At 34.6% G+C, this 8,110-nt stretch overlaps 1 pseudogene; it reads right to left on the reverse strand.

The window, feature by feature from the left end:
* Positions 1–256: 256 nt before the first annotated feature.
* On the reverse strand, positions 257–5,143 carry LOC138168735 (olfactory receptor 4F4-like; annotated as a pseudogene).
* Positions 5,144–8,110: the final 2,967 nt, after the last annotated feature.

Raw genomic sequence — 8,110 nt, forward strand, 5'->3', positions numbered from 1 at the left:
GAAGAGAACTCCTCTTTCCCATTCTATTGTTTTCTTCTATTTCTTTACATTGTCCATTTAAGAAAACCTTATCACTCCTTGCTTTTCTCTGGAATTCTGCATTCAGCTGGGTGTATCTTTTCCTTTCTCCTTTACCTTTTGCTTTCCATTCTTCCTCAGCTATTTGTAAAGCCAATCAGATACCCATTTTACTTTCTTGCTCTTCTTTTTCTATGTAATGTTTTTGTTGCTGCCTTCTGCAAAAGCAAAGCTCTGCTCATAGTTCTTCAGACACTCTCTCTACCAAATCTAATCCTTCAAATCTATTCATCATTTCTACTTCATAGTCATAAGGGCTGTTATTTAGGTCATACCTATATGATCTGATGGTTTTCCGTACTTTCTGAATTTTACAACAAGAAGCTCATGATCTGAGTAGCTAAACCCAGGTCCCATTTTAACTGCATAGAGCTTCTTCACATTGGCTACAAAGTATATAATCAATGTAATTTTAATATTAACCATATTGTGTTTTCCATTTGTCGTCAGTCACCTTTTCGGCAGCTAGGTGCCACAGTGGATAGAGTGCTGGGTCTGAACTCAGGAAGATATAATTTTTTTAAAGTTGAAATATGACCTTAGATACTTACTAGCTATGTAGTACTGGGCAAGTCACTTAACCCTGTTTACCTCAGTTTCCTCATCTGTAAAATGAGCTGGAGAAGGAAATGTCAAACCATTCCAGTATCTTTGCCACGAAAACTTTTCTTCAGTTTTTTTTTATTCCTTCGGTTTTGTTTTATTGTTTCTTGATGTCACACAAAGTCATTAGCTTCCATTTGATCAATTCTAATTTTAATGAATTCTTTTATTAAGAAAACACTGGTTTATGGAATAAATTTGAAAAATCTTAACACAGGTGAATACCTCACAAAATCATCAAAATCTGTAAGGGGAAAAAACATTGAGAGTTTGGTATGAGCACATTTTAGCTGTATTTTCCTAAAGAACATTTGTAGAGAAAACTTGAAAGAGGAAAATAGACAGAAACTGGAACAGATTGGCCAGCATTTTTGTAGTAATGTGGTTTCATTATTTATGATAGTGGAGGTGCCAGACTCAGACTCTCAGTATCTAATTTTGTATAAGAGGAAATGGAAGTGGAATTAAGAAAATTAAGTTGGAAATAATAGTTTGACCTGACCAAACATACACAGACAAAATTTATCCTTCAGGCTGTAGAAATTTTAAAGAATTATAGAAATAAATTAATTTTATTTTTTATAAATATATATATTAATATATTCACACCATTTACTTCCAAATTTCCTTCCCTCTTCCACAACTCATCAAGCCATACCCTTATAACAATAGAAAAAAATAAAGACAAAATAATTTCAACAAATTCAGTCAAAACATCTACCTTATCTGATAGTCTATGTCATATTTTCTACCTATAGAACCACCCCCTATTCCAAAAAGTGATGATGTTGATGATGATAGTGATAAATAGTACCTATGTAGCAATTTAAGGTATGCAAAAATCTTTATTTATGTGAATCCTCACAGGGTTGCTGTGAGGTAAGTGTTATTATTTTCCCTGTTATTCAATAAAGAAATTGAGTGTGAGATGTTAATTGACTTAATTAGTATCATACATCTAGTAAGTGTATAAAGATAGATTTAAACTGATGTCTTCCTGACACCAAGTCAAGGAGGATATTGAGTTATATCAAGAAAGAGGACTCAAGAATGAGGTTAGGCAATATATACAGAGCAGCTTGCACCCAAATAATTCTTCTCTCACTAGAGGGTGAGGGAAATTTACCAATTTACAAGGAAGGGGAAGTTGAGGGATAAGAATCAAGCTAACTTACTACATCAATTCAGCAAGATAAAAATAGGATATGCCCTAGAATGAAGGAGCTAGAACAAACTAATTTCAATTCCCTAAACTTATATGATAAAACTGGTCCAAAAAATAGGGCCACATTAGCAATGAGGATGTTTATAATTCTCTCAACTGCTGGCATCCTGTTCAATGGAGATGAAATGAGTGACAAGACAATATGATCTCCCCCATCAGTTTTATTTTAAGGAAAAGGTTCTCTTAACTATTTATCCCAAATAAGGTAATTTTTATTACTAAATGATTTGTTTGCAAAGAGCACTTTACCAACTTTGAGATGCTATTTAAATGTTAGTATTTGTTGTTAGTTGTACATTATTTTTTTGTTTGTTAACTCTTCCTGGTTTTGTCTTTTTCACTCTATAATCAAAGATTATTGAGAATATCATAACCATACATTTATTTTTATTAATTTGGTAAAAATAATGATGATTTCCTATAATTTAATCATGACACATTTAACTTTATCTCAGAGGAAAGTGATTTGATATATGATTTTTGCCTTGGAGAAGAACAAAAGAAACCAAACAAGTACTAGTAACAGATCTTTTCTCAAATTGTGTATTTGATGACTAGACTCTACAAAGAGCTCATAATCATGGCCAAAAGGATTTTTAAAAGAGACAAATGAAAGACATTCTGTGCTTCAAATTATAAGAATTAATAGAAGGATAAGGCTTACTTTCATTGAATTCCTTCTGAGTGGGTGAAAAACACTAGAAAATTACATCTGCAACCTTTACATTGATTGTTGCTTCCAATATCACCTTTTTTCTCTCCCTTAATAAAAAATCTCATTTCCTTCTTAGGTGAAAGGGGAGGGTAAAAAGAAAAAGTAGTGGCTCTGTTACTTTTTTCCCATTATTGAAAAGTCACTTAAATTTGACAAATCAATCATAATAACCAACAATTTTCAAGATCCCAGTTATGATAAAGGTTAAGTGCAAGACCTCAAAAAACCAATCAACAAGCATTTGTTAAATGACCACTGTGTAACAAGAAGTGATCTCAGTGCTGGAGACACAAAGGCAAAAATTAAAGTCCTTGGATTCTGTGTTGAACTTCAGGATTAACAGTCACCAAATCAATTCCACCAGTACCACATAAGAGATAAAGTCTAGTCATCTAATGTTCAATCGGGATAGATGGATTTTTCTGGAGACATGAAAACAAGCAATCATGAAACACTGCTGATGGAGACTTAGGTATCAAATTTCAGACATTTATTTTAATTTATCCAATTATTGATTATTAATCATAATTTAATAATGAATAATAAGCCAACAACAAATAACATACTAAATTATGTATTAATTTGATTATCAACATAGTAATTTTGTATATTATATTTTTATATGAAAACTTTTACTTGCAAATCAAGTATTTGAAATTGAATGCAACATGCTTACAGCCATTGAGTGGCCCATGAGATACATAAAATATGGAACTGCTATTTACAAAGACCGTACAAATTACACCTAGAACTCACATACTGATTTTTAAATCTTCTAAGGGAAACTTTCATCTCTTTGTTTCTAAATGTATAGATGGCCGGATTCAAGAGAGGGGTGATGACTAAGTAAAACACAGCAATAAATTTGTCCACTGATGTCATATTAAGTGGCCACACATATATGAAGATACAGGGTCCAAAGAATAACACCACCACTGTGATATGAGCGGTGCAAGTGGAAAGTGCCTTGAAGGCCCCATCTTTGGAGTAACTGCACACTGTGAGAAGGATGTAAGTATAGGAGATCAGTAAGAGAATGAATCATGTCATAACAAGAACTCCACTATCAGAATTCATCAAGATTCCCAGGGAATAAGAATCAATTCAGGCAAGGTCAATCACCAGTAAGATGTCACAGAAAAAACTGTTTACTACTCTAGGGCCACAGAAAGGCAGATCCACAATCACAACTAATTCACTCACAGAGTGGACAAATCCAATAGTCCATGAGATCATGTAGCAGCAAGCACCCCAAGCGTGTCCTCAGGGTTTGCCGCCCATACAGGTTCTTGGATCTGCTTTGTTAAAGGAAAGCAACTCAAAATGGGTTAACAAGCTTACTTTAATCAGTCAGACATATATCGTTTACCTTGTTTAGGGGAAAAAGGTCAGCACCCCAAACTTCAAAATATACAGACAGAATTATCAAGACATTAACAGATCAAGTAGACAGCTTTCCAAACTGTCCAACCATTACTTCCATACCCGGTCAACATCTGGGTTTCCACATCTGGGTTTTTCAAAGCCGGGGGACTCTCAACAACGGCTTCCCAGAATTCAGATCAAATCACAGAACACTTCTCAAAGTGAGTCCCAAAACAGGGCTTATATAGCCTTCTCCTGGCTCAGAGAATGTAACAACCTTATTGACTCACTGGCCAATCAAGAAGTATCTACTGAAAAACAAGCCTCCCTCCCCAGGCTTCAGGTGCATTTTAGCCCAGGGGTAGGGAAGATCTTCCAAATTTGCATTCCCATTACAGATCATTACAAGCCAAATGCATCTTCTTTGGCTCATGATGGTTGTGTAGTGGAGAGGCTTGCATATAGTTACATAACAGCCATGGCCACAAGTAGCACCATCTCACCCCCTCCAATAAAATGCACAAAGAGGATCTGACACATGCAGCCCCCAAAGGAGATTGTCTTGTTTTCCTTGAGCAAGTCTGTGATCATCTTTGGAGTAGTAACTGAGGAAAGCCATAAATCAACAAAAGAAAGATTGGCCAACAGGAAGTACATGGGGGAATGGAGATGGGAGTCAGTGATAACTAAAATCACAATAAAGATATTACCTGAAACAGTGACCAGGTAGAGCACCAAGATCAAAATAAAAAAGAAAGTCCGAAGTTTCCATGAATCACAAAGTCCCAACAGCACAAACTCAGACACTATAGAATTATTTACTTCAGCCATTCATTCAAGTCTTTACTATAAACCTCCTGGAGAAAATGAGTAAAATAGCTATTAGAATGTAAAAGAGCTTAATTCTCTACCTTTAATGCTGAAATATTCTCCCACATAAATATGAAACCACATCTTGTTATTTTAACCAGTCTGGCAATGATATACATCACAATATGACGTCAGAGATTAGGGGTTCCCAACCTACGGGAGAAGCATGTATGCCAAGGGAAGAGGAACATCTGATCAAAGGGGTATGTGGAATATTTAAAAAAAACTATATCCTATTGAAATACTCAAAACGTGATAGTGTTGACTAAAAAAAATATGGATGAAGATGAAATGGTAAAAAGGTGGAGTCAGGCTGGAAAAGGGAAGAAACCTGATGAAAATGAAAAAGTTGAGGGAAAGCTGATCAAAACTAAAAGGATGAGGTCTGTATAAGAAGTCCTTTTCATAATGAGCTAGAAAAAAAATTAAAAAACAAATTCCACCAAGTGAAAGATTATCTAATTGATACAATACAATAACCAGACTTCAAATTGTTATTCAACCAATCAAGTTAAAAATGTTCGGCATAAACTTTGCTTTTTGGATGAGGGAGGGCAGGGCAATTGGGGTTAGGTGACTTGCCCAAGGTCACCTGGCTAGTAAGTGTTATGTGTCTGAGGCTGGATTTGAACTTAGGTACCTCTGATTCCAGGGCTGGTGCTCTATTCACTGCACCACTTAGCTTTCCCAGCATAAACTTTGAAAAGAATATCCCATTCTTAATTTTTAAAAAGTGTTCCATGACACTTTCAGTAGATTTTTTAAATTATCTTTATGAATCAGGATTATCAATCCTACTCTCAATCAAATCCAAGGCAAAAAAGAAACTGGAGGCTGAACATCATATGCAGATATGTCTTTCAAGAATTATATTGAGAATAAAACTGTTGGGTAACAAGAAATAAAAGCACGGCTCTCACTAATTTATTTAACTGTGTTCTGACAAATGTTTAACAACTTTATTAGACTAAAAGAATGTTCTAATGAAATACTATTTATTTTATTTTTGTTTAATTTAATTTAATGTTATGTTTAAATCTGTAAAATTGAATTTTATCAATAATTAATAAATTTATTTTGTCTTAGTAAACTTATGTATGAGAAATTCTAGAATTTATTTCCTTTCATATGGAAGAGGGAATATGTGAAGGTTTGCTAAAAGCCAAGGGATATTAAAGAAAAAAAAGCCAAGGAGACTTAAAAAAAAACATTGAGAAATCCCTGAAGTAGATCATGTCTCAAATATCTCACCCATATTTAACATTCAATGATTTTGTGATTCCAAGTGCAGACCAATAAGGGAAGTCAACGATCAGATTTGGCAAGAAAAACTACGAAGAGATTCCTATGCAAATCCAAAATAAATTACTTAATCCCACATCTTAGTCAGAGAACTCTAAAATGCAATCTGAGGTTCCAGCATGGTAATGGTTGTAGGCACTTAATAAACAATCCAATTGACCAGAATAAATATCCTGACATGATGCTGAAATGTGTTCAATATGTAACTAAAATACATCACTGGATAGAATTCTAAGGTTTAATTGACCTAATTCAACAACAAATTCATATAAATAGAAGGTTTCAGAAACAGAAGGACTCAAAACTCCAATTCCATTACTTACTATTTATGTGATATTGGTTTGGTCCTCAGTTTTCTAAGCTCCAAAATGATAAAGTTAGAATAAATAATCTTAAATTGGTTCAGATCCAAATCACATGACCCTGTGATGATATTTTGATCTGTGAGAGCAGAAGCTGTTCATCAACTGCCCCATGAAACGGACTAAACTTTTCATTCAAATTTAGACAATATTCAGTACCCTGACATTTAATGACTGTATATTTTTGCTGTAGAAAAAACTTGAGAAGCATTATGGCAAGTCATTTAACCTACCAGTGCTTCAGAAAATGCTCTAAAACCATAAACTGCAGACAAATGACAATCTATACTGTTGTTAAGGATCAGGGAGTTCCTGTACCAATTAAATCACAGTTGGTCAGGGCAGCCAGGTGGCTCAGTGAGTAAGAGCACCGGCTCCAGTGTCGGGATGACCTGGATCAAATCCGGGCTCAGATACTCAGCACCACACCCAGAAATAACTGGCCATGTAATCTTGAGCAAGTTACTTAACCCCGATTGCTTTAAAAATAAATAAATAAATAAATCACAGGTGGTCTGTACCAAAAAGGAAATTAGTTACCTAACACCCACAGAGGAAGATAAATTGAGCTCAACCATGTCATCCTTAGCTACTGGAACCCTATGTCTTCACTCACCTTTACCTTCATTGCATCCCTATTACCATCACCTCCTTTCATATCCTTGGCACCGGGTGACTGGTATCAATTCAACAAATTCATTCAAGTGAAACTCTTCATCACTAGCACACTGTCTGATACGTAGTAAATGATTAATAAATGTTTATTGAGTGATTAATTGATTGAAACTCATAGCTGTTATGAGAAGCACTAGAAAATTATGCCATCACTGTTCATTAAACTAGCAATAATATCCTCAGATCATAAGGATAAAGGGCAAAGTGTTGATTGAAAGTTTTTGCATGATTTCTTAAGATAAAGGGCAGAAATATTTTTCATCTCTCTCTCATCTACTCAGTCTTTTGCTGAAGTGAGATTACAAACAATGAGATTCAAACAATCATCTTAACAGGATTAAAGTAGTCCAGTCTGAGATTTTTTTTAAAAGGATGGATTTCATCATTATGTAAAATTAACATATTTCCATTAAAAGAGTTCATGGGGGAGGTAGGGGAGGGGAATTTGGCACTGACTGAAGGAGAAATGTTCTTACTCTAAAACCTCAAAACTCTCCAAAAACATATTCTCTACTTGATATAAAGTTGAAGGAATTTTTTCAGTCAAAAGTAAATGTTGTGAAGTCATCTACTCCATGTATGGAAATCCCAAAATTATTTTTGCATAAAAATGCTTATTGTGTGAGGTATAAGGGGTTTTCATGACGGGATGATTCAGAATTGTGGCATTTTAGATATGAAAGATATGAAAGATTTTATAAAGAATTTTAATCCAAATTCTCCAAATCCTCCTATTGCAGGCATGGCAAATAAGCCCCAGAGAAGTGATGGGATTTACCCAACATCACATAGAAAGTGATGGGTCTAGGACTCAAATTCAGTTTTCCTGTTCTTTAACCTACTTCTCTTCCCGCCCAAGTTCATTGTTTCTTCTTCAATCCTAATTTGCAATGCCTCCAACAAGCATGGTCTCAA

The sequence above is a fragment of the Petaurus breviceps genome, unplaced genomic scaffold, assembly GCF_028583685.1.
Source record: "Petaurus breviceps papuanus isolate PSGF00001 unplaced genomic scaffold, PetGlider_PUasm1.0 37, whole genome shotgun sequence".
In the NCBI taxonomy this organism is placed as follows: Eukaryota; Metazoa; Chordata; class Mammalia; order Diprotodontia; family Petauridae; genus Petaurus; species Petaurus breviceps.